Source organism: Rattus norvegicus, chromosome 7 (genome assembly GCF_036323735.1).
Source record: "Rattus norvegicus strain BN/NHsdMcwi chromosome 7, GRCr8, whole genome shotgun sequence".
Classification (NCBI taxonomy): Eukaryota; Metazoa; Chordata; class Mammalia; order Rodentia; family Muridae; genus Rattus; species Rattus norvegicus.
This window is the reverse complement of record NC_086025.1, coordinates 125968440-125995136: the sequence shown is the minus strand read 5'-3', so window position 1 is coordinate 125995136 and position 26697 is coordinate 125968440. Positions and strand designations below refer to the sequence as shown.

General features: G+C 41.2%; 2 long non-coding RNA genes across 2 annotated transcripts; one reads left to right on the top strand and one right to left on the bottom strand.

Annotated features, from left to right (window-relative positions):
• The first annotated feature begins 1401 nt into the window (after positions 1-1401).
• LOC134479773 (uncharacterized) lies at positions 1402-26265 on the top strand. Its single transcript, XR_010053498.1, has 3 exons — positions 1402-1516; positions 24097-24302; positions 26088-26265. It is a non-coding gene; the product is annotated as an uncharacterized LOC134479773 (long non-coding RNA).
• On the bottom strand, positions 25800-26697 carry LOC134479772 (uncharacterized). Its single transcript, XR_010053497.1, has 2 exons — positions 26252-26697; positions 25800-26153 (listed from the first exon to the last, which is right to left on the bottom strand). It is a non-coding gene; the product is annotated as an uncharacterized LOC134479772 (long non-coding RNA).

Genomic DNA, 26697 nt, shown 5'->3' with positions numbered 1-26697 from the left:
CCAAAAGACTCCCATTCTCATAGTATGGCTGGCTCCTTTTTTTACTCAAAATGGGACTCTGTATTTTCTGATATATCTCCACTAATCCTGTTTATTTCAACCTGCTCTATACCCTTCATGCCTCAGCTTGATGACTGTTAATGCCACAGCTACCTACAGAGTGTTATGCGCTACTTCAAGGGCAGGTTGGACAATGAGTTCAGTTTCTAGGTTAAGCACATGCCCATGTTGTCTTGTTTATGACTGCTCTTCTCCAAGCATGTCATCTGAAGTGGACCTTCCTGATTTCTTTGAAAAGCCAGTTATGTCAGATGATGTTTCCCTAAAGCAGACACAGGTGAAAGGATGTTTCACTAAAGCAAACACATGGAAGGGCCCATGATGGTGGATTCTTCACTCACGACATCCATGTATTGGTTCACCTTACATTGAATTTTGTGCTCTGTTTGTTGTGATCCCATAGAGAGAAATGCACCCAAACCCTTCTGGTGGTGCGATGGTGCTTACACTCTATCTATGTTTTGTTCTACTTGCTACTGCAACACTATCTGATATGGTGTCTGGGACTTTTGTATGTGCTCGGTAAACATTTTTGAGTAGATTACTAAATAAGTCACTGAATAGAAGAACTGAGTTGCATTGAGTCTTTGCAAGTGAATTGGCTGTAGATCATTAAAATAACAGTCACAACTTTCGGATAAGAAATACAATCACGATAAAAGTTGAAGGTACAAAGGAAAAGCATTCACTCAGAATATGGGACAGATCATGAAGTCTTTATTTTCCAACTGCTTTCTAATCTTTACTTGTACAGTCCCTCAGAAGTGCTATGCTAAGAAGATAGGTTTTGATTTATATTTACCTTGAAGTATTTCATAAGTATTCCTCACATTTCTGGTCTTGCTATATTTTTAAAAAAATAGGTATATGAACTTTTTATATAATTTCAATCAACACCTATCATCTGCCACAATGGTTTTTTTGTCTTGTCTGACATGGCCTCTTTTCTGTGTTTTTCTATGGTAATTCTAACTTACATGAATGTTTGACAGCCCTTCCCATGAAAGAAAGACCGTGTTTATTTTTGTAAATAAAATTTAGCTCCCAGGGCTCCTACCCATGGAGATAGATGGAATTCAATCCTGGTCATATGTGAAGTAGTTTCTCTTTCATCCGTTTGACCAGGAACTCAGGGCTTCCTTAGCCCAAGCAAACTGGGAAGGAATCCTTATCTTGGGCATGGTGGCTCCTTTTGTTTTTCTTTACAGCCCAGTGTGGAGGGCTGGTCCTTGTCTTCTGCTGTTGGCTTCTCTAAATGGTATTGGGATGTTTGTTGGTAAGTGCCCTGCTCATTGGTGGAAGCTCTGATGTGGATCCCTGACCTTTTTCTGTTTCCACCAGAGAATCACTGCCACCTCTGGAGGATGACCAGCATCTGGTCCACACTCGCCAATCATCTAACTTCTTCAACTTCATTAATCAGGATTCTCTAGAAGGACAGAATTAATTTCTTGAGGTAAGAAATCTGATTATTGGGTAAACATTTATAAGAATTTGTACCATGTACATAATATAATAAAAGGTTTATTAAGCTGGCTTATACAGTAAGTGCTGGAGAGTCCAAAACTAGCCGTCTATATGCTGGAGACACAAAGAACCAAGTAGCTACTTGATCCAAGAAGATGGACTCTTCAGGACTCTTCCAATGTTGCCTGGAAGGGTGTTAGAGAATTGCTGGAACTGAGTCCATGATGGAAGGCTGAAGAAACTAGAGACATACTGGTGGAAAATGGCGGACGCAGCTGGAGATGCATGTGGTTAAGAAAGGAAAGGAGGCACAGGTGTGCTGTGTTCCTCTGCAATGGTAAGGCACCATGCACACTGATGGTGGGACAACTCCCCCGAGCCATCCTCTTGATGATGCCCACACAGTAGGTGACTTTAAATCTAGTCAAGCTGCCAACCAAGACCAATCATCGGGCCATCCCACAACCGTTCACCTCCAGCCTGTCTCCTCTGTCTCCTCTGTCTTCTGGGAATCCAATCTTCCTGGTGGTTTCAGTTTTCACTGCCATTCTCTGTCAGTGTAAAGTTCTTCACTCTAATTCGGGCACTGCAAACCAAGTCTTCAGTGGGGATTTTCTACAGGGCAACAGAGAAAGTTCGAGAAGTCCCTGGACTTGCACTCCAAGGGAAGCCCAGGATTTATAATAGGCATTCAGGTTCTGTGCATGAGAGAGGGAAGGCAAAGGGTGTTGCTTTTTTAAGTCCTGAAAACATTCATACTACACATTTCACATTCAGAACTCAACACGTAGTCTACTGTGTGAATGTATTACTATAAAGATTCCAAACCATATAATTTTTACTTCAAGATATACTTATTGGGTTGAATTCATTCATTCATGCATTCATTCATTCATTCATTCATTCATTCATTCATTCGTTTGTTCATTCATTGTATCATCTATCTCATCTATCTATCTATCTATCTATCTATCTATCTATCTCATCTATCTATACTTTTCTCTAACATACTTCCTGACTGCAGTGTCTCCTCCCTCCACTCCTCCCAGTTCCTCTCCCCTAGCTCCCCTCTCTCCCAGATCCATTCCTCCTCCATTTTCCTTCAGAAAAGAGCAGGCCTCCCTGGGATATCAACCAAACACTTTTATAAATGTTTTAGTTATCGGTCTGAAAGCCAAACTGTTGTAATGAAAGGAACCTGAAGATGTGAGGCATTGGCAAGGTACTTTCCATTTCTGTTAATGATATATGGGATGCTACAGGAGGCCTTGCCACTGAAGACAAGGCAAGAACATGTAGCCTCCAAGGTTAAAACAACTTGGGGATGGAGTGAATTCATAATGGGGAGAAGAGAAGGGCTTCTGGAAGCTCTGATATTTTGTTTCTTGGCCAAGTAAGATGTGTGTGTGTGTGTGTGTGTGTGTGTGTGTGTGTGTGTGTGTGTGTGTGTGTTTGTGTGTTGGGTAGGTCCATCTGTCTTCTGTTTGTCTGTCTTGTGACAAACAAAAGTACCATAATTTTTCTTCCATACATTTTTTTCCCCTGTAAGACTGGCTTGTTATTCTTACCATACCCAGAGACACTGCTATCTCTCTGCTGTAACTTTCCCAGAAGCGTGTACCATGGTTTTACTCCATCTCTTGAGTATGAGTCATGTAAGGATCCAACTCTTCCATTTTGGATTTCCCCCAGCTCTTGAGCATTAAGTTCAAATAAGACCAAGGGCTACTCTGTGTTCAGGCTTTCATGGTGAACAGAGGAGAGTCTCGTGCCCAATGCTGTTGGTGTTAGATGGTAAAGTAACACCTCACTCCTAGGCAACATACATTCTGTCAGTGAGAACTTAATGAACTACTTATACCTCTGATAGCAGTGCTTGTGTGTGTGTGTGTGGTGTGTTTATAATGGAATTGAATTTCCGGGAAAGTTAACATCTCTATGACATATGTATTTGTCTCTTGCTATGCTATTTCGTATTCTGAAAATATCACATCAATTGACATCTATGGCATATGAGACTGACAGTCTAGAAGACCTGTGCCTACCAGGGATTAACGTCACATGTTTGCCTTGTACCTGTGACCCTGTGAGACAACATGGTCGTTGTGTAAGTGTCTCTAGAGTGGGTGTAGAGCTTAGCTTTGCACTCACAGGGTGGTTCCCTGGTGTGGCCAGTTGTTTTCATTGCAGCGGTTCTGATGGGTGTGCTTTTACATCTGGTGTTAATGTTTGCCATTCCCAGGAGACTCACGATGGGGAGAATAGTTTACATGCTTATTTGTCACGCATATGTCCCTTGGTGAAAGGTCTGCTATAATATTTTGTACGTCATACAATTTAGTCTGTTCTGTTATCGCCATTTATGAGTTTTCAGGTAATATTGTGCTGAATACAACCTTGTAACTGGATGTGGTCTGTGAATGTTTTCTCTTGGCTCTAGTTTGTCTTTTCATAGCCTGAACACTGCTCTTTGGATAGCGCTAAATCCACTCTACTTGGAACTATGTGAGAGAGAATCGAAGACGGATGACAGACCCAAGTGCGAAGCCACTCTCAAACACACACAAAAGAAAAGCTTTGTGCCTTAGAAACATTTCATAGTCATGATGTAAAAGTGTGGTTCTTGTACAAAACCTGTGCTACGTACAGGAAACACTTGCTCTGCACTGGCGAAGAGGACAGGGTAAGCAAACACTTCACCCTCAGCGGCCACGCTAGGCCTTGCTCTGCTGTCTGAGGTTGATTCACAATACGTAATTATTTTTCAGTTTCGCATTATTTAAAGCAGTGAAAAATGAGTGTGAAAACAGTGGTGTTTCAATAAAACTAAATTGAAGGCTTTAAAAAGTGGAATAAAGATTAAATTGCTTTGGGAAGTATGCTGTTGAATTGAGTGTAGGCTGGGTAATTGCAGTATTGATAGTGTTTTCCTCTCACATTTCAAAACAATACTAAATATCATTGTGGATGAGTGGCAGGCATCGTTTCTGTGAGAGAGAGCATGTGGAATGCCTACACGTGAGCTAATGCTTGTAACTGACGCAGTGGCAGAAAGACTGCTGAGCACTGTATGTTGTATGTTGTATGTTGTATGTTCGGCTGAGGTGCTTAAGGCACTTAGAAATAATTTGAAAGTTTTTGTTTTACTAACTTACTAACTCCTGTTGCAATATCTTCATACAGAATATTAGGAAGACTAATATTAGAAAAAATACTAGAGTGTTCTCCATTGTAGCCATATACATTTTATTCTATCTTGTATGTTCTTTTCAACAGGGAGACACATTTTACAGTATTTACATTTTGTTTTTACTCTAATTTATAGTGATAGATACTTAATATCTGTAGTTTAATTTTTCTGTCCTTTAGCTTATAAATTATTTTGTTATATAGACTAAGAAGTTGTTAATTTTTAAAATAAAATTGTTTAATATAATATTTTTATCTTATTCTTTCCCTTCTTAACTCCTTCCAGATCCTTCTCATCTCCTTCCCCACCTAACTTCATGTTCTCTCTCTGCCCCATCAAGAAACAAAAACAAAGATAAAACCCTGTCTTTAGTTGCTTCCCTATTTCCATGAGAAAACACCATGATCAAGGTAACTTATAAAAGAAAAGATTTAATTTGGGGCTCATGATTCCTGAGGGTTAGAGTCCATGACCATCAAGGTAGGGAGCATGGCAGCAGACAGGCATGGTGTTAGGCAGAAACTGAGATCCTGCACTTTTTATCTGCAAGTCAAAAGTGGAAAGACAGCTGTGATGGTTTGTATATGCTTGGCCCAGGGAGCTTCACTATCAGAGTAGGTGTGTCACTGTGAACATGACCTCATCCTAGCTGCCTGGAAGTCAGTCTTCCATTAGTGGCCTGCAGATGAAGATGTAGAACTCTCAGCTCTGCCTGCACCATGCCTGCCTGGAGGCTGCCCTGCTCCTGCCTTGATGATAATGGACTGAACCTCCGAACCCAATTAAATGTTGTCCTTTATAAGACTTGCCTTGGTCATGGTGTCTGTTCACAGTAGTAAAACCATAACTAAGACAGCAGCTAACTGGGAATTGCATGTGATTTTGAAACCTCAAAGTCCCTCCTACCCCCAGATGATACTGCTCCTTTAAGAATAATACATCTACTAAGTTTTCCCAAATGGTTCTTATTGGAGACCAAGTATTCAAATAACGAGCCTATGGGGATATTCTCATTCAAACCACCCCCCAAACAAAACAACAGTAACAGAAAAATCAACGCAAACAAACTGAAAGGAAATTAAGACAAAAATACCTAAAAAGCAAAATAAAACAACCACACACAAACACATACATTCACACACACACACACACACACACACACACACACACACACACACAGAGACAGAGACAGAGACAGAGACAGAGACAGAGACAGAGAGACAGACAGACAGACACACTCTTGTTCTGTGTTAATCAACGACTTCTGGGTATGGGGCCAATGTGGTTAATATACTGACTGACACTTCATTTGAGAAAACTGTGTTTTCCTTTGTTAGTAGATGTCAATCGCAACTATTTCCTTGCTTAGGAGTGGGACTTTGTGTGTGCCCTTCCCTTTTTCAGTGCTGGCTTAAGCTTGTGCAGGCCTTGTACAAACTGGCACAGCCTCTGAGTTCATTTGTGTATTAGTCTTATTGTTCCTAGAAGATGCTGTTACCTTTGAGTCATATTTTTTGTCTATTACAATTGACTGCAGTAAGAAGCATTTCTGGTAAGAGCTGAGCAAGGCATTGATCTATTGGTATAGCAAAATGTCATTAGGAGTCATTTCAGCTATTTATCAGAGGAGGAGTAGTAGTAGTAGTAGTAGTAGTAGTAGTAGTAGTAGTAGTAGTAGTAGTAGTAGGTTTGCCCTTAGGCCCATGACTTACTGAGTCCCAGTGTGTCTGTTTTTTGTCAGGTATGGGCTCTATCTTACGGACTGGACCTTAACTCCAATGGATGATGTTGTCTGGTTACTCCCATGACATTTGTGCCAGTATCGCACCAGGGCACCATTCAGGCAGGTCGCTGTTGCAGGTTTGGGAGATTGTAGCTGGGGAACATTGATGATTACTTTTCTCATCTGGAAGTGGGCCGAGTGCTGTCCAGCACTATCTATGCTAGTTGGTGCAGGTGAGCCTTGTTTTTAGACTCCAGCTTTGTCTCTCCATGTTCAGTGACACAAGTAAGTCATGTCTTCAGCAATAGGGCTGTACCATTAGCTTGTGGAGAACAACCAACAGCCTTGACAATGGCCTGTGATATTTGAGGTGCTTCCGTGAAACCCCTTTTGGCCGGGACTCCCTTCCTGGCAATGGAAGTTTTACATGGTGTCATAAGGTGTCTAGTTGGGGCATTGTCTCCCTCATTATATGGTGACTCCATTTAACTTCTCTCTCTCTCTCTCTCTCTCTATATATATATATATATATATATATATATATATATATGTATGGTATTGATATGATACATGATATTGATATATGATGTATGATATGTGATATATATGTGATATATGATATGCAATATATGATTATATATGATATAAAATGAATATTAGAAAGCTTCTACAGTACTAGGCTTCCATATCACTTTTCAAAAGGCTTTTAGTGTTACTTTTTTCTTCCCATATTAACCTCCTATACCCTGGCTTCACATCCCTATCCCTATTTAATCCTTCTATTCTGGATGAACCCCCCCCACCCTTGTTTCTTTATAACACTATACTCCATTTACCCTTCCAAGGAGGATCCTCTCCTCCCCCGGTCCCTTAATATCTATCCAACCTCTGTAGTTATTTGGATTGAAACATTCATCTAAGGCTTGAAAACTAACTTCCACATAAAAGAGTGCAGCATTTGTCTCTTGGGGTGTGGGTTACCCCATTCTGGAACATTCTTTCGAGCTTCATCCATTTACCTGAAACATTCATGGGTTTTTCAACAGTTGAATAAGATTCCATTGTATAAATATACCATACTTTATTAGTCACTCATCAGTCAATGGGCATCTAAGCTACTTCCAAATTCTAGCTGTTACGAATCATGTAGGAATGAGCACGGATGAGCACGCATAGAATCTTTGTGCACGTGACCAAGAGTAATACAGCTGGGTCCCATGGTAGTTCAATTTTCAGCATTTTGAGGAACGTCCATACTGATTTTTATAATGAACATGCCAATGTGCTCTCCAGCCAGCGGTGAATACATTTTCTCCCTTCCCCACATCCCTGACAGCGTCTCCTGCCATTTGTTTTATCGATCTTGGCAATGCTGACTGGGATGGAAGATGTCAAAGGATTTTTAATTAGCACTTAGGAAGCCACTTTTTCTAAATAGATTGACATTTAATTGCAACGTAATAATTAAAAATATTTTTCTAAGATTTCTTGGGTATAATTGGTGATGCTTATATATGTATGTTTGCATGTATGTATGTATGTTTGCATCTGTATGAATGTGTATGGTGTGTCCGCATGTGTGTGGGTGCATATATGGGTGCAGGTGGTTGTGAATGCTTGTATATATGGAAGCTGAAGCTTACCATTCTGGCTACTCTGGCTGGCTGGTTTGTTCCAGAGTTTCCCGTCTCAGTGGCTTGGCATTATAAACAGGTGGCTATAACCACTTGGCATTTCTGTGGGTTCCGGGGGTCCAAAAGTAGACCCTTATGCATGCAAGACGTGTGAGTTTCTTACTGGGCCACCTTCCAGGCCTTACTGTGCACATTAAAAACTTCACTTTTTTCTCCTGTTTATCCATTAAGAGTCGATTACCACCTTGTCCTTCCAGGAGGAAGAGACAAGCTGTAGTATTGCCAGCAGCCCTGGCTGAGCAGCGGATCTCAGAGGAAAGGAGTCTGTCATCTGAGCAGTACTTTGCAATGTCTGCACATGGTTTTAGTTGTCACAGTCCGGGCATCTGTTATCTGAAAGCTAGGGGCCAAAAATCCTGCAAAGATCCTGAAATACACAGGATAGCCCAGCAACAGATGCCCGAACTGTCAATATTGATCAGACTGAAATACAGTGTCTTCTTGCCTTCACACATGCGCATGTACACACACACACACACACACACACACACACACACACACACACACAGAGAGAGAGAGAGAGAGAGAGAGAGAGAGAGAGAGAAAATAAAACAAAACAACCCAAAACAATAAACTAACAGACTGCTGAAAAGAACCAAATAAAATAGCCAAGGAGTGAGAGTATGGAGTTAGAGATAACAAGGAGAAAAAGAAAAGGAATATTTCACCCCAAAACCTCAAAAAAATTAAGTATACTTAAAGCAGGAGGTATTTTCTATGAGCAAAACCGGGTGGGTTGTAGGAATTATGACAGCAACTGAAGCCGCGTATATTAACTGGCTCTGTGCGTCTTTCATTAAACAGGCCTGTTGGGTATTAAGAAATTCTTACTAGTAGAGGATTGCATGGTTGAACAAAATTGTCTACGGGGAGATGTCCGATTGTTTGATATCTCGGCAGCTCCCAGGGCATGAGAAATACCTTTCAGATCTCGTGCACGGGGGAGTCTGGCTTCAAAGGGGCATGCTTCGTACTCTTCGCTCTGGCACCTGAAAAGGTCAGGCAAATGCACACTGAACATTTCCAGTTCCTGACTTAACAAATGAAGTATAAGGTTCCTGGTTAAAATGTCCATTTAGCCTCGGAAGGTATGGGTTATGTATTTGAGATTCAGAACCAAGCAATCATCATATTCTTGTACCTGGCGACTTGAGTTATGGTCTTTAATTAAGTTTTAATATAAAGAAAGTAGACCTGATATGTTAAGACTTTTCAGCCTTTTTATAGTGTCATTGTCTGTCTGACGTAAGCCACAGTCCAGCTCTTCATTCCCCACATAATTCTCACTCCATGAACTCCCTGTTTACCACATCATCATAACCCTGTGCTCACTGACTCCCTGTGTAAATGTTGTCATCTGTAGAGATAATTCTAATTTAAAGGCAGATTCTCAAAATTCAGTTCTGACCCCTAGATCCAGTATTGTGCTCTCAGAAGGCTGAACCTGGCCATGGTTCTGGACTAGTCAGATAGGACATGAACTAACCGGAAAAGACAATAACTACCGGAAAACAAGAGTGGTTCTCCATGGACCCCATGTCCCAAAATTGAGGACACACGCAAACCTGGAGTCTCAAGCTGGAATCTGACTCTTTATATTCTTCAAGCACAAAGTGAATCCTAATTCTCACCCAGTTTTGGATTCATTTTCAATGATGGGGATTGAACCCAGGGCCTTGCATATGTCCGACAAGCACAGGACTGTTGAACTAAACTCTATACATGACTTACACTGAGTATCACCAGCTAAAATTTTTTTTCTGTTGTGCTATGGGGGACAAGATGGTGTTGTAGGGCTATACATTTGGAAATATTGTTGCTTTTTAAATAAAGCATGTCTGTGAATTCCCATTTCCCCCCTATAACCTCTAACAAACTTGCTTTTCCTACAGTGCTTAGGTCTGTTCACCCATTCATCAAACCCTGATGGGTACGAGGCTCTGTGACTCTTTTGAGGCAAATGCTATGAATAAAAGGTTTATCATTATCTTCTTGAAGGACAGTATCTTCATTTCCTTTTTCACATTTCCATCATTCTCCACATCGTCGGCAGTAAAAACAATATACAGTTTTATTTTACTTATTTGTCTTCCTGTCTCCCATGGCAAATATCTAATTTGTTACTAAATGGTATTTATGGGTTTGAACTTGTTTGCTTTCCACATTGCCATGGCGCCCAGGGTCCCAGGATGCGCTGACAATATGTGTGCACGCTTATCAATGTGCCCTTGGGAAATGAAATAACATACGAAGCTCGTTCGCTCTTTCCCAACAAACTTCATAACGTGCTCCCTGATTCTATCCTTTGGATAGATTTCTAGTTTATCTTATGTGTGAGAAATGACCTTATAACCTCTGTGTGACAGTTGTTTGGGTTTTATTAAGTGCCCTGCTAGCTTGTGATATAGGGGCATTACTCATAGATATTTGTTGGCTACCCCAGTAAGCCAAGAAAATTTATTTTTATATATTTAACTGCGGTGTCTTTTTTCTCTTGCATATCATTTAAAAGTAGCTCATAGTATAAGGACAGTGCTGCCAATTCTGACTGTAGATGAACGGGAAAGAGATAGACTGTCATAACGGGTCAGGGAGGTGAAAACTTTGCGGCATACGCATCTCCCAGGGAGAAGAAACTTGATGAAAATTAAACATGAATTCAAATGAAAGGAAGCCTTCTATTCTCCTTCTATTTAGAGAAAGACTCAATTCATTGCCCTTCTTCTGTTCCCCAGAGTATCAGGGAATAGGAGCTCAGAATGTCTGCATCCAGCCATCTGAGATGTTCCCTTCAGAGAGGCAATGCCATCCCTCATTGGACTTCTTAAAAATTGTGATATCTTAGTAGTCATTTTGTAGTTCCGCCCAATTTCTCGCCTATCAAAATATCCCATGGTCAAGACAATCCATTAGGGCCTCAAGAGTAAAATTTTAATCGTGTGCTACTCTTCCTTTTGTTGATAATTCTCTGTCGTGCCAAGACTCAAGTTACTCATTATTTGATAGATGACACATGAGTGAGTATAGGACAAAATTAACAAATCTGTATTGTTTCATGTAACTCCACAAAGACTGCCACAGTAAAGACAACCATTGTCTTTTCTCACACAGGCCTTGTGCCTTAAGCTCCGCTCTTCTAGCAGGGCCAGGGTGAGACCAGCTCAAACTTCCTGCCCAGCCCCTCCTCGCAAACCCAGATGCATCCAGAAATGTGTAGGATGACTTTCCTGTTTGCTTTTCTTTCCTTGTGTTTGTTTTTCTCTTTACAAAGATGCCTGGAAGTCAGAGGGAACCCAAGATGACCAAGGGAAGTGGTGATGGGGGAAAATCCCAAGTTCTCTGGAGTTCGATTTCATAATATTAAAAAGGAAAGGATAGGCCTAGGTGTATCATAATTATTAAATTAGAATGCAAATTATGTGTCGGCAAAAAAGAAAAAGTTGGAAACAGTGCAGGTATTAGAAGGTGTGTGGCTGAGCGGTTGTAGAGCATCCCCACTCCAATCACAGCATGGCTGTAACTAGAGCAAATGAACCTCCAGGGTGGGTACAGATGTGGACAGAGGAGTGCAAACCGGTAACAGAACACACAGAAGAAAGAGCGATGATCCCACATGACTCTAAAAGGGCTATGCTCACTGGTGTTTATAAGGATAAACACCAACAAAGCTGTAAAGTTGCTGCATTTCCACCAGCTCCAGGGGATCCGTTGCCCTCTTCAGGCACCTTTAGATGCGTGTGCTCACATAAGGACGTACCCACCCCACTACACAGAAATACACACGACTCACAAAAAGTGACGTGCGAACCGATTTGAAGGGATGCAATGACCTGAAGGTCACTGAGTGTAGAGCGGCTGACAAGTCCCCAAACGGAAAGCGTGATCTTGGTTTACCACTTGGTTGGGAAGGATTATTAGACCAGTTTATTGAAAAGTTAGTAGTTAAATGAAAATGATTAAGCCTTTGTCTTTTCAGGGGGATATAATGCAGGCTAAGGAAAAAAGTCTCTGTGGAGGTAGCTTGACAAATGAATGCCACTTAGGAGGAGGAGGATAACACGATTCTGAATCATTCTAACTCTTCCAATAACATATTTGACTCAAGCAAGCATGAGGCCTGGGTGGCAAAACCCCAGGCAAATGATTTCATAGGTATCAAGTGTCGACCCCTAGATGCCCTGCCGATCCCAAAGGGGAGAGGTCCCTACCACCACTCTCACTCAGTTACCAAACTCACAGCTGGGAAACTCACCATCATGGGCCTCCTGAGAGGATGCAGTTTGGGTACAAATTATCCCTCAGAAAATACTGATGCTGGCTATCTTTGAAATTAATGCCTGTTTAGAGCAAGTATTGTGTCCAAGGGATCAAAATGATGATTAGAACACACAACCGAATATTGGGACAGGTCTCATTCATCAGACAACTGGCTTAATCTTAACATGCGACTGGTTCAGCAGGGCAGAAGGACACACCCTCAGTGCTGGGGGACTGCTCTGTGCATGTTGTCATTTGGACTGGTGATTGTCTCTTGGTCTGTATCCAGTGATGGGCTAGTGTGGTAGACATGTGGGTACCTGGAGTACAGGGAATGGGCCCCTCCCAGGGAACCTAACACAGAGCAGGCACATCTAAAAAAATGGATGTAAACTAGTTTACTGTGGATTTGCTAACCACCTTCCGATTTTAAAAGTATATCTTGGTTACCATATGAGCAACTTATAAGTGGCTAAATAAGGACAATTCCTTTTCAAAACGTCTTTTGCATACACAAAGGCCTTCTGTGGGATTTGTGTGTTTGCAAATCATCTAAGTCAATGTAAAACACTGAGTTATGTAAGACATTTTTGTGGCTCTGAGAAGACTGTCTTGTCAGGACAGTAGCAATGTCTTTGATAAAAATTACCTTTGACTTCATGTTCTTGCTTAAAGATTTACTTTGCATATATACATATATATACATATATAATGAATATACACATAATATTTGGTCTTCTATTTTTATAATAAAACTTATTGCATTATTATCGCTAATGGATTTTTTTTAAGTAACTTATCTACACGGGACTATTTTTACTAACCCTTTCAAAGTCTAAAATTCAATGTTCTGAGTTACATAATACCAGTAGCCCTCATTTTGTATGTTCCTGTATATGATACCTGTGTTCGTAATATGTGTTGTTTTCCTCGACTGAAACAAAATATCTGAGCTTCTTGAGTTGTAGTTACAAACTAATTTCTAAGGATGTTTGTCTAAACAATCAACAATAGTTTAAATAAAACCAAATTATGGGAGACTATTATGGTTTCGAACTAGTTAGATATAATAGGAGATGGGGCAATAAATGGGATCGATATTAATAAACACAGAGATGAGGCCGTGGTTGCAAACACAGATGACTTCATGCAGCTCAAACTTGCAAGTGATTTATATTTCATACCCTTCATTAACTGACACCTAATGAGTTTTTTCTTCTTCACTCTATTGCATCAAATGTTCCTAATAAAAATCTCCTGGTTTGCATGTAAGTTGCACCTTTTCATAAAAATTTTCGGCAGTCTTTGACTTTCTAAATAAAGCTGTCCGTCAAAGCTCAATTCCCATTTAAAGGTGGGGATTTGAATAGGTGTGAATTAATCCTGTGTATTGTTTCCACTTGATGAGGTCTCCAAGAGGTCCTTGTCCTGTCCCCTTTAATGGACTCTGTATTATGGACTCAGCCAGCTCCTTATCATTTTTAAAAGAAAGATGTCATCTCACAAAGCTGTCCTTCTTGCAGTTGGAAATTATTGTAATTTATTCTTAAAGCACATTCAAAAATTAAGAATGAGGAGATACTACTTCACTCGGATACCATAATATTTTAACAATAACATGCTGATTACAACGAAAGGCCCAAGAATTCTATTTCGGGTTGATTACTCATGTTATATTCAAAGCTAACAGCCAAAGCGGACAATGCTTCAACCCAATTGCTTAGTATTCTACCATGCTCAGAAAATTTGCAGCTGGGGAATGGAAATATTCTTGACTTCATTTATCTGTGAGTGCAGAAAAACTAATAATAAATGACTTCTTGATACCATGCAAATCGCCCCTAAATTCGTGCTGTTGAGATTGGGATTTTAATATCATTTTGCACTGCAGTCTGGAAATGAGAACTTGTATTTGTTATCTTGGAGTGTTCCCTTCACTCTCAGCCCAGTTTCCTCTGCTTCACATGCTAATTTGATTAATGAAATTCACATAAATGGATGGGAGAGGGAGGATAAGATAGATGGTTGACAAATATTTAATTTAAAAAAAAAAACCCAGAAGAGTGTGTTATTCTTACTATGTTTGGGTATATTTTTATACTCTTAATTAATTTGTAAGAACCTGTCACTCACAGGTTATTACTTGAGAAATCTTGCTGGTTTCTTCTCTGGAGTTCTTAGAACTCCAGTCTTTTTTTTTTTTTTGGTTCTTTTTTTCGGAGCTGGGGACCGAACCCAGGGCCTTGCGCTTCCTAGGTAAGCGCTCTACCACTGAGCTAAATCCCCAGCCCCGAACTCCAGTCTTTTAATGACAACTGCTTTGGGTTTTGTTTTGTTTTGTTTTGTTTTAATATTATAGTAAGAGGCTTAGCATTAATACAGTTAAAGACTCTATCCTCTTTCCTTTAATTGAAAGCATCCTTTGACTTCTCACTGCTAATTGTCTGTGACAAGATTCTAATCTACGATGAACACAGCCAGGGAAAGTAGAGGCACAGGAGAGGAACCAGTTTGCTCTCTTTGTGTGTCTGTGTCTCTGTCATACCCCCATCCCCATGTGTGCATGACTGTGTGTATGGTTCACGAGGTAGTGAAAGGGGGGCACAGTGGTTTTGAGAGATCAAGGTAAGTAGGGGGCATATACAATGAGTCTATATGACTTAGTAGGTGGGTGGCATATACAATGAGTATATTTGACTTAGTAGATGGCATATACAATGTGTCTATTTGAATTAGAAGATGAGATACACAATATGTCTAACTGAATTGAAGTTCTGAAGAAAAAACGAGTCCATCTGACTTGTCAGATCAGGTGACTTGTTAGTACAAAGGCTGTGCAAGAGGAGGGAGTTTGTTGAAGTCTGGACTTCCAGGATCCTGAAACAATGATTGGTTGGACTCAGTGAGATCCCAGTTTGGATCACACACAATATAAAAATCCTGTCATATTCACTTGTGCTATGTTTGTTTTAATATCATCATCATATCGTTGTTTGAGGCACAGGTAAACCATCATCTTTTGGGTAGAACCTTCCACAACTTGCCTTTGTAATCTCTCCTCTGGTGTTATGGCTTGGACCTAGACTGGGTCTCTAAGGCTTCTGTCTTGAAAGCTTAGTCCTCTGTTATTAATGCTGCTGGGAGGTGGTGACAAATTTAGGAGGCATTGTCCTAGTAGAAGGTCATGGGAAACACATGCCTTTAAATGGGGTTCTGCATCCTGTTCTCCTTGCTGCCCTCTCTCTCTTTGTCCCTCCCTCCCCTGGTTCTTTTGCCCTCCCTTTCTCTCTTCTTGTCTTTTTCCTTTCTTAACCCAATGATGTGATGATATGAGAGTCCTTGTTGTGATGTGTTCCTCATCAGTGGCCCACAAATCATGGAGACAATGACCAAGAACAGAAACTCTGAGCTTGTGAGTCCAAATAAATATCCCCTCCTAGAAGTTGTCTAAAATTTTCTGTCTTAGAGTTGGGAAATCTACACTTAAAGTTTGATCTTGTTAATATACCCAACAGACACTTAGGTCTTTCCTGCCTTTTAGTTTTTGGTAGGTGTAACCTCTTTTCTTTCTGGAACGTTCCTTACACTCACATTTGTCTGGCGGACTTACTCTTGCTTCACAGTACAGTTCATACAATACCTCTGCTATGAGGAGTTTCCTAATGAAATCTTCCATAGCTCCACACCCAGAGGTGCCCATGTTTGTTTGCTAATCACTGTACTGAAATACTAAGCTGTCCTTTTTCACATGTGTCCGCTATTTGGAGAAGTCTTTGGTCCTTAATCAAGGCCCTGTCTCTCACGATAATAAGCATGATTAACAATCTTGTTGACTTGGATTTTCTGCTTATAGGGAGGTGGGAAGAAAATCATGAAATACTGTTAGTAAGTTCAGCCCTGTTAATAATGAGTATTTTTATTAAAATATCATTTCTGTTGTGTAGATACATCTGTGCTGCCCTTCCAAATTGAACTGACTCTGCCATAAATTTCTGAATAGTTTTTGAGCAGCTGAAATGTTCATTGCTCTGAACGTTTCTGCACTGCAAAGTGAGGGAGGGGGAGGGCAACGAAGAAAAGGAGCAAAGCAGCATTTGCTAGGTACAAGTGTTTGCCATGAGTGGTTGCTGGTAGAGCAACGTGAGGCAAAATGGAAATGGTCTATAGCAGAGTATTTGAAGCAGAACTGTGGGCAGTTTACTGAGTATGGTACCTTAATGCTGATAGTACAATTAAACATTTCTGCCTCATGGAAATGGCCTTGTAGAGAGGTCTATACTCACCCCAGACTTCTTTCAACTCAATCATTAATCCTATAGGTTGCTACACAATTAAACTGAACCCTTAATCCACCAGAAGTGCAGGGCCCTGAGGAATTCTCATCTCTTCTAATAATTTTTGAATATTACTGCTGAGAGGAAAATGTGTTTACCATGGTCAGTGTAGCTTTCTAGTAGACATCCAGTGAACCCTTATTTTCTTGTGTATGTTCTGGATACTTTAGATTTTTAGTTGTTTTTTTTTTGATAATTCCATACAATATATTTTGATCATATTCTTTTTCCTCCCCAAATTTTCCCAGATCCTTTTCTACATCACCATGATGTTTTAATATAGGTATTCTATGGATTAAATAGGAGACTTAGCTATCTCTCTTGTTATATTGAAAGGAAATTTTCAAAAGTACTTCCAAAAGAGAAGTGAAGAACATAGAAAAGTTTGGAAGGGACAGCATATTTGTTCTCATTATGAAGATAACTTCACACCACTGGTGCCACTACCACCATTCTCTCTCTTTTCCTCCCTCTCCCCACTTTCCTCTCTCCCCTTCCTTTGTCCTCCTTCTCCCTTCCTGTCTCTCTTCCTCCCCCCTCTCCTTCCCTCCCTCTTTCCATCTTCTTCTCTCCCTCTCCCTCTCCTCTCCTCCTCTTCATTCAGAACCAACACTCAAACTTAATGATCATTCAAAGCACAGAACAGTTCAATTTGGAAGACTCCGTGTTAAGTACCAGGGACTCTCTTCTACTCTAAAAGTTAAAGAGATGATTCCATCTCAAAGTGGAACAATAAACACCGGAATTTCAGAAAATTAGTTTTTGCCCCAAGTATGAATGGAAAGCAACATTTGCCGTTATTTCTTTGATCAACAAATACACTAAAGACATGAAGATAGGAAATGAGAAAAGAGAGAATCCCAGAAATGATAGGACATCCTAAAATGTAGAATTCTTAATGACTAGTATTCAATTAAGACATGTAAATATCTTTAAAGAAACAGAAATATGTGATGCATGATGAGGAAAAAATAACCAATCGAAATTGATCTAGAGAGGAAAGACACAGCAAAACAGACGGAACCTGAGCTCTAACTGCATCCCACACATTCAAGACAAGAGGAAAATGCAGTGTTGGGATTAAATGTATTAAGTAAAGACATGGGAGAGAAAAAAATAAAATTTTTTTAGAAATGTAAACATGTTCATGAGTTGAAGTAAATGCCAGGTTAGATTTAAAATAGAAGGAAAAGATTCATGGGCTTGAATAAATAAAAAATTGAATGAAGTAGAAAAGGGGTTGATTGAACGAGAAGAAAGAATACCTGGTGGCCTGTGTGAGAATGTCAAGTAACCATGCACACATGAGTTTGAAGTACCAGGGGGAGATGAAAGAGAGATGTGGACAAGGCTCGTAGGTGATAAAGCAAAGGGGAGGAGTGGTGTTTGCAGACATCTCTGTCTGAAGGAAGAGAAGGGTTTGGAGAGGTGGCTCAGTGGTTAAGAGCTCTCCATGCTCTTGTGTTAGTTTAAACGGCCAACACCCACGTGGCAGCTCACAAGCATTTTAAGAAGATCCAGCACCTTCTGCTTAAACTGCATGCACACTGCACATGTACACACACACACACATTTAAGTAAAATTCTCTTTATCCGTTTTTGGTTTTTATGTTGCTCTGATAAAAGACCATGATCCACAGTGACTTACAGAAGAGTTTCTTTTGACACAGGGAAGGGTCCTTAACAGCAGAGGATGCATAGCAGCACACGGCTGAAGCAGAAAGTTGAGAAATCACATCTATACCACACGTAGAGAATAGAAGGCAGACTAGAAGAGCTGCAGACTCCCAAAGCCCACTCCAGTTACATAGATCCCCATCAAGGCTCCATCTCCCAAAGACTACATCCACAGTTTCCTCAAGCAGCACCATCTCCTGGGGACCACATGTTCAACTAAGTGAGCTTAGCTACAGGGGATTCTGTGCCGAAACCAAAACACTTTCACCATAAAATAAAGTAAGCCTTCAAAACAAGGGAAAGAAGGGGGAATAAAGGAAGGCTGTGACAGATGAAAAAACTAAATATCGGGATGACAAATGGATAACAGTAATACTGGACTTTATTTAAAAAGAGAATGCCAGATGAGATATGGACAGAAGAAAAGTGAATTAAAGGAACAGGACACTCTGCAGCTTCTGTAGATGTCAGAACAATGTTAAAATGGCTGTCACCATCAAAGCGTATTTCCAGCAAAGACTCGGCAAAGACTGAGAGGCGTCTCAATGATCATAAACGTTTCTGCTCATTGCAAGACAGGGACTTCAGCCCTATTCATTACGGACTGGATAGATGTTCAGAGTACGTGATACAACTGTGATTAAATACAAGGAGAAGCAGGCAAGTTTGTATTTTTAGATATAGAACCCAATACCGAACAACTGACAGGTAAGATGAGGATCAGATAGAAATGTTGGAGACTTGAGGAATGCTCTCGGCCAAATGGATTTAGCGGATGTTCATAGGACAGCATTGGTAAATGGTGGGATAAAGTATATTTAAAACGTAACCCTAAACCGATTAAAGTATTTGAATGATGCAAAGCGTGTCCTCTAGAAAGAGGGAATTAATTAGAAGTCAATGACAGACATAGTATGTGTTTATAGTACAATTATGCAGAATGAATGATGAACAAAAGCAGAAATGAATAAAAAATGAACTAGAGAGAGAGAGAGAGAGAGAGAGAGAGAGAGAGAGAGAGAGAGAGAGAGTGTTTTGGATAAAATAACAATGACAGTGCAATCTCCCTGTTGGGGGATGCTACTCATCATAAAGGTTACAATGGTCCTTTCAGTTTTCGCACATCAAATGCAGAACGTGTACACATGTTACTTTCCACAGCAAGAAGACTCTGTAGATGTGCTCTGGTCAGGTCTTCTGTCACTCAGCACATTATATATATATACACACATATATATTCATATATATATATATATATTCATTTCCTCTGACATCCTCTGCCTTCATCCTAATCAATTAGAACATCCATATTTGTTTTTATTATTGAACATTTAAGGATTTCTCCTTAACAGTCATGGCCTCTTTTTCTTGCTTGCTGATGGATGCTTTGTCCTTTCTGGGATGGGGCAGTTGGGAACTCCAGCTCGAGCCCAGCATGGGTTGCATGGAAGAGACTAATTCTACCAATCAGGGTCCATGCCTTTAAACTCTCCTTGACCTAAGGACCTCCTAAAGAACCCGTCTTCAAATTCAGTTACATCAGTGGCTGAGGCTTCACCACATGAATCTCGGTGACTTCAGTTCTGTCTGCAGTAGGAGATGTAAGCAGTGCCCCCACATACCCTTTACGTCTTGGGATGTTTAAATGATATAGAAATAGAATGACGTGACCAAAGCTGCCAGCTAGAGCTCTAATGTTAGCATGGGCGTGTGGCAAATGATAAAACCATACATCTGTCATATGGGTCTTCCATTCCATACGTACAGGCTCGTTTTTATGAGAGAGTACACATGTGGTTATCCATTAATAGATGGACGGGCAAACCTACCTGTGGTCCCGCCTACCGCATGGAGCAATACCCAGCACTGGAGAATGTTTAACTCTAATGGGATATAAACTTAGGCAATTCTCGACGATTCACAGAATAATTCTGCCTAATGAAACAAGCAACACACAACCAACACACATACACACACACACACACACACACACAGACACACACACATACACAGACACACACACAGACACACATACACACACATACACACACACATACAGACACACACACAGACACACACACAGAAACACACACACACAGAAACACACACACAGACACACACACAAACAGAGAAACACACACAGAGAAACACACACAGAGAAACACACACACACAGACACACACATGCACCATATTATTTTATTTTATTTTTTTAGTAAAATCTTTGGAATACCCAATAACCTCACATTAACAGACATAGCTCTTTGGCCTTCTGGTAACTTTCCAGGAAGGAATGATCAGGATCAAAAGGACACCCCTTTTGTGACATGGAATGAATGCCTTCTCTGTCTCTGCCTCTGTCTCTTTTCTCTCTCTCTCTCTCCCCCTCCTTTCCTCCCTCCCTCTGTCTCTCTCTCTTTTTGTCTCTTTCTCCTTTTGACATGTAGTGACTATTTTGTGGTTTAGTCCATTTTTATGACAAAGTGTATTTAATTGTATACTTTAAATATTCAGTTTATTTTGTCCCAATTATTCTTCTAAAAAGCTATTAAGAAAACATGCGCACAGTTAAAAAAAAAACAAAACAAAAAAACAAACAAACAAAAAAAAACCACTGCACGAATACTAAAATGGCTGCAATAAAAAGATTTAAAGTATTGTGTAAGTGTTGGGGAAACGTGTAGAACCTGAGAGCTTTATAAACTGCTCATGGCTGTAGTGGCGTAGGTGCCTTACAAAACAGTTTGGACTGTTCATAAGGGCTGAGCATGTAGGTATCGCCTGATTCATTGATATCATTTTGTGGGTACTTATCACAGAGGAAAAATATATATCCACTTGCTAGTGTTTTTAGTAACTTCATTCATTATAGATGAGAAATAAAATCCAAGGTTCTATCAACTGTTAAATGAAAATTAAAATATAGAAGAGTCTCACAGTGAAATGGTGATCACCCGAAACAGAGCACTGATGCGTATGGAAACATGAATGAAGCTTCACCAAGCACTCTGAGTGGAGGAAAGACAGGCAAAAAGCGTACATTGTAACATCCGATTTCTGTGGAATTTGTAAGAATGGAAAACAGGTCAGCATCTGCCTGCTGTCTTGGAAGGAGTGGAGCTTGGCTGCAGGTGGACTTGATAATACCTGGGGCTTTCCCCAAGTGCCGTAATTCTGGAATGTCGTGACAGTCCTGACACTCACCATACACATTTACTAGAATGTATTCTCCGGATTTTAAATGGATGACTTTTTTTCCTATGTAAGTGTAATTTAAAAGGTTACTGAACATACAGAGAAGATGAGGGGAAAGCCACACACCATGTACCTCCTGAAGTCACAGTTAGACAGCACGTATTCGGTGACACCATTGCAACATCAGGCACCTGGGAAGCTGCCTCCCTTGTCCTGTGCAGTTGGTCCTACCTGAGGTCACCTTGTGACGACTGCAGTCTGGACACCAAGGACTTGAAACAAGGAATTTAGCTGCTACTCTAGCTTCTCTGATAAGCAAGCATCTTCATGTGTCTTGTGGTGTGTGGGGGTGTGTGTGTGTGTGTGTGTGTGTGTGTGTGTGTGTGTGTGTTCGTGTGTGTGTGTGTGTGTGCCCCCTGCACCTTCATGTCTACACCTACCCATAGGGGAGTTAGTTCCCAGCTCTGCACCTTTGTGTGCACTCACTGTGTATATGTCCCAGTCATCATACATGTTCATGTGCATATATGCCTCTGTGTGCGTTTGTACTTCTCAACTATGCTCCTTCATGTATACACACACCTGTGTATGTGTGTCCCAGCATTGTACCTTCATGTGGACACATACCTGTGTGTGTGGCTTCAAGCCCTGCACCTTCATGTACACACATACCTCTGCACGTGTGTAGTGGGGGGAATGGTTTCCAGCCCTGAACCTTCATGTACATACATGCCTCTGTGTGTGTGTGTGTGTTGGGGAGGGATGGTTCCCCCCCCGCACCTTCATGTATACATATGTCTGTGTGAGTATATGCCTGTGTGAGTATATGCCATGTGAGTATATGCCGTGTGAGTATATGCCTGTGTGAGTATAGGCCGTGTGAGTATATGCCTGTGTGAGTATATGCCTGTGCAAGTATATGCCATGTGAGTATATGCGGTGTGAGTATATGCCTGTGTGAGTATATGCCGTGTGAGTATATGCCCGTGTGAGTATATGCCCGTGTGAGTATATGCCTGTGTGAGTATGTGCCTGTGTGAGTATATGCCTGTGTGAGTATATGCCTGTGCGAGTATATGCCTGTGTGAGTATATGCCTGTGCGAGTATGTGCCTGTGTGAGTATGTGCCTGTGTGAGTATATGCCTGTGTGAGTATATGCCTGTGTGAGTATGTGCCTGTGCGAGTATGTGCCTGTGTGAGTATGTGCCTGTGTGAGTATATGCCTGTGCGAGTATATGCCTGTGCGAGTATATGCCTGTGTGAGTATATGCCTGTGCGAGATCCCAGACTTGCAAAGGAGATGGTGATGTAAGTCACTCTGCAGCCATCACTGTTGAAAAGGTTTAAGAGGTGACATTTGTAAAGGCTCTGAGGTATTCAGAGGGAGAAACTTGACATGGTCTGTACAGATTTAATGACTAACAGGCCTGTTGGCGACTGCAGCTGTCACCTCTTCCCCGTGTTCATTAGCTCTGTCTACTGTAAAGGGAACAGCTGGATCAACAAGACAGCAAGGAAACGCAACGCACATCGTGTCTGCCAATAAAACCAAAGGCAAGTTCAATGTCATGAGAGAGAGTAATGAAGTTAGCACTCCAGTCTTGCAGGTTTCTTTAATGTAATTACAGAGGATGTGCCTGTTCCTCCAAACATACTATCCTCTGAGTTCTCCTTCCTTCAAGTGCATGAAAATACTTGGTAGAAAACCCGTGGAACACTCCACACGTAAACCATGGTTATAGGTAGAAAAACGCTGTTTTAAATGTTGGTTAGTTTTCTTTAGGGTGACAAAACAGGGCTAAATGATTTCTGTCAGGTAGCTAGGAGAAGAATGGCCAGGATGGGTGGTCGGCAGGTGCCTTATTTATAAGAAATTATCAACAGTGCTTGTTCTGTTGTGCATTTCCACCAGCGGTGTGTAAATTGTAGTATGTTATATTTCATGTGGCTAAGTCAGTAGGGTAGTACAGATTTGGTTTCCTGAAGCAAGGAGTAGAGTGACCAGGTGAATGAATACCCCTAGTATTCAAGTGCTTTCGACCTGTGGGTCATGACCCTTTTGGAGGGGTCAAAAGACCTTTCTACAGGGATTGCCCATGACCATTAGAAAGCACGGATATTTACATTATGATTCATGACAGTAACAAAATTATAGTTATGAAGTAGCAATGAAGTAATTTTATGCTTGGGGGTCACCACAACACTACATGAGGAGCTGTATTAAAAGGTCACAGCATTAGGACGATTGAGAAGCGCCGGTGTACATGGAAGGGAAGGGGAGTTTGAATTCAGACCGTTGGAGTAGAAAAGCCAGGATACAAAACAGAATACATTATACTCACTGTGCGGGGTACAGCTAAGTTTTTGTGGAGACAGACGTGAGAGGATGGAGATCAAGTCCAAGATTTGGGGCTAGAGTTTCTAAAACAGACATAATTTGAGGAGAGCACAGGAGGCTACCACAGGGAGGAGGACTTTTGTTTCTTGTTTCTTGTCTAGGTCTGTTGTGTACTGAACTGTCTAACAGCAGCTGCAGAGCCAAGAAGAGAAGGTGGGTTAGAAAGGTAGCTCTTGGGCATCCTGACACAGAGTGGAGGAGGACTGCCCTGGTCAGCACCTGGATCAGTGCTCACACTGAGACCCGAGGGAAAGGGTGAGGCCACAGAGAGTTCAGAGGAAGAACCAGGACACAGGCTTGCTGACAGGTAAAGGAGGAAACCATCTGACTCTATTGCTTTAGAAATCTGTTTTAATATGTTTTGCCAAATGTCCGGATAAAAAACTGCGTGATTAGTGGATCTGATGTATAGACAGGTTTTTTCCCCCTCCAAGGGCAAAGAAACTGTGATTATCTATTGATGAGCTGGGACACTGTCCACTTAGATGATGAGCTTTCTTTTTTCTTTCTTTCTTTCTTTCTTTCTTTCTTTCTTTCTTTCTTTCTTTCTTTCTTTCTTCCTTCCTTCCTTCCTTCCTTCCTTTCTTTCTTTCCTTCCCTTCCTTCTTTCCTTTTTTCTCCCTCCCTCCTTCCCTCCCTTATCCCCTCCCTTCCTGCCTGACTTCCTTTCTTCCTTTTGATTGGGAGAGTGTGTTTTGTTTTGTTTTGTTTTGTTTTGTTTTGTTTTGTTTGCTTTTACTTGAGCAACAGAGGAGGAAGGATTTCAAATCAACAAAGACACATGACTGATTGAAACTCTGAAACCAGCCTCCAAACACACACACACACACACACACACACACACACACACACACACACACACGAGACAGAGAGAGAGAGAGGCAGAGACAGAGAGAGACAGAGATAGAGACAGAGAGAGACAGAGAGAAGAGAGAGACATAGAGAGAGAGAGAGACAGAGAGACACAGAATATCAAGGAGTATTTTTTTCATCAGAATGAAGAAAACAAGCCATAGTATTAAAGGTGATTATTGGACCCATTATTGGACTTGTAATTTTATATGGAGATCACAATTAAGCCATGGTCTCCAAGGTGGAGGATGTATCGAATGATAAAGACGAATGCTGGTTCAGCCCTTATCACTTCTGGAGAATTGCCAGAGCCCACGCTTCCTCGAGCTGCTTGGTTACCTCAGAGCAGATATTAATTTGAGATGCTAATGCTTACACCATCAGATGTTCTTATTTGTAGACTGTGACCCTTTTAATTTGCAGTCTATGATCATAAACGTAGGCTTTACTGGCCCATTTCATTAGCACAGACTCTCCTTGCTTTTGGTTTTTTTCTTAGGACCTGCATGGGAGTGCTTGGCTGGAAGACATTTTTTTTAGGCTTTAGAAAATTCTCTCCTGAAAACAGCTAACGATGAAATATGTCAAACACGTGTAGCATAATTCAAGACGTTTGCCGTATCAGAGGGCTTTTACATTAGCTTTATTTGTGTGTCCCGTATATTTATCCCAAACACAATTAAGTACCACAAGCCTTTCGTCGTGCTAGTGAGGATTATGATAATTTTTAGATGTGTTAAAAAAAAGAAAGGCAGCAGTTTGTCTTTGGAGGTGTCTGTGTTTCAGTGAGCTGCAAAGTTATCTAACACAGTAAGTTGTATTTTGAGAGTTCTTTTCGAAAGAACTATTATTCAAAACCAGTCGTCACATATGTATAGAGATATTGATGCGGCTAGCCAACCATAATCTTGCCTAGCCTGTAACACACATTGTTCTGGAATCCAATACTCCAATGAAATGTGGCCATATTCAAGAGGAAATCCATTCAGAGACCACTCTGACACCGAGATCACTCCTCAACTGGACTGGGAACTGATACCCCACCCCCACCCCCTTCCACTGCCCTGCCTCCTGATAGTGAGGCTCCAGGAACAAGGCAGAGGTAGCCTAGTGGGTGGTGCCTGGTTGAATAGCTGAATAGCGGGTAGGCAAGAGGGTTTCTAGGGGAGCACAGCACTGTGTGTCAGCTACTCACACAGCCCCTTCTGCTCATTTTGAAACAGTTGTTCTTCCTTTCTAGTGCTCCAGAAACAAGCCCAATGGTGGCATGCCAGTTCAGCATACTTCAACGTGTTCATCTTTTCACCTGAAAGGAAATAGGCCTTCAGATTGACCCTGCTGAATTCGGAACCGTTCCTTCACCACCTTCTCAGATTCCAGGAGCCGAAAGTGCTTATTAAAAACCTCTCAGTTGGAAATCGGAGCATGGATCTGTCGCCTTCGCCGAACCATTAAGCCATAGACACCACTTTTCCTCAACAGGGCGTTAACTTCGTTATTGAGGAGAGAGGAGAGCCTTTGCGGAGGTTCGTGTCACCATGGCAACCGGATTTTCAAGCCAGACTGTGGAAATAGAACTTGAAAGTCACACAGAAACAAGTCCATCTCTGCACTGGCTTCAAAAGGATTGTGCTGAGAGAGGGAGAGCCATGATTACATGCCATTTGATGTACGATGGCTCAGAGGCACTGCACATGTTCTATCAGTCCCTGGCGTGGCGGAGACAAAGTAGACCGTGTTCCCTGGCCCACTATTGATTTGCTGTAGGCGAGCTACCCAAGAACAGCAGCCTCTTCCACGACAACTGTGTGTCTGGAATTGACCTAGAGTAAATGAATGCACATGGCTGA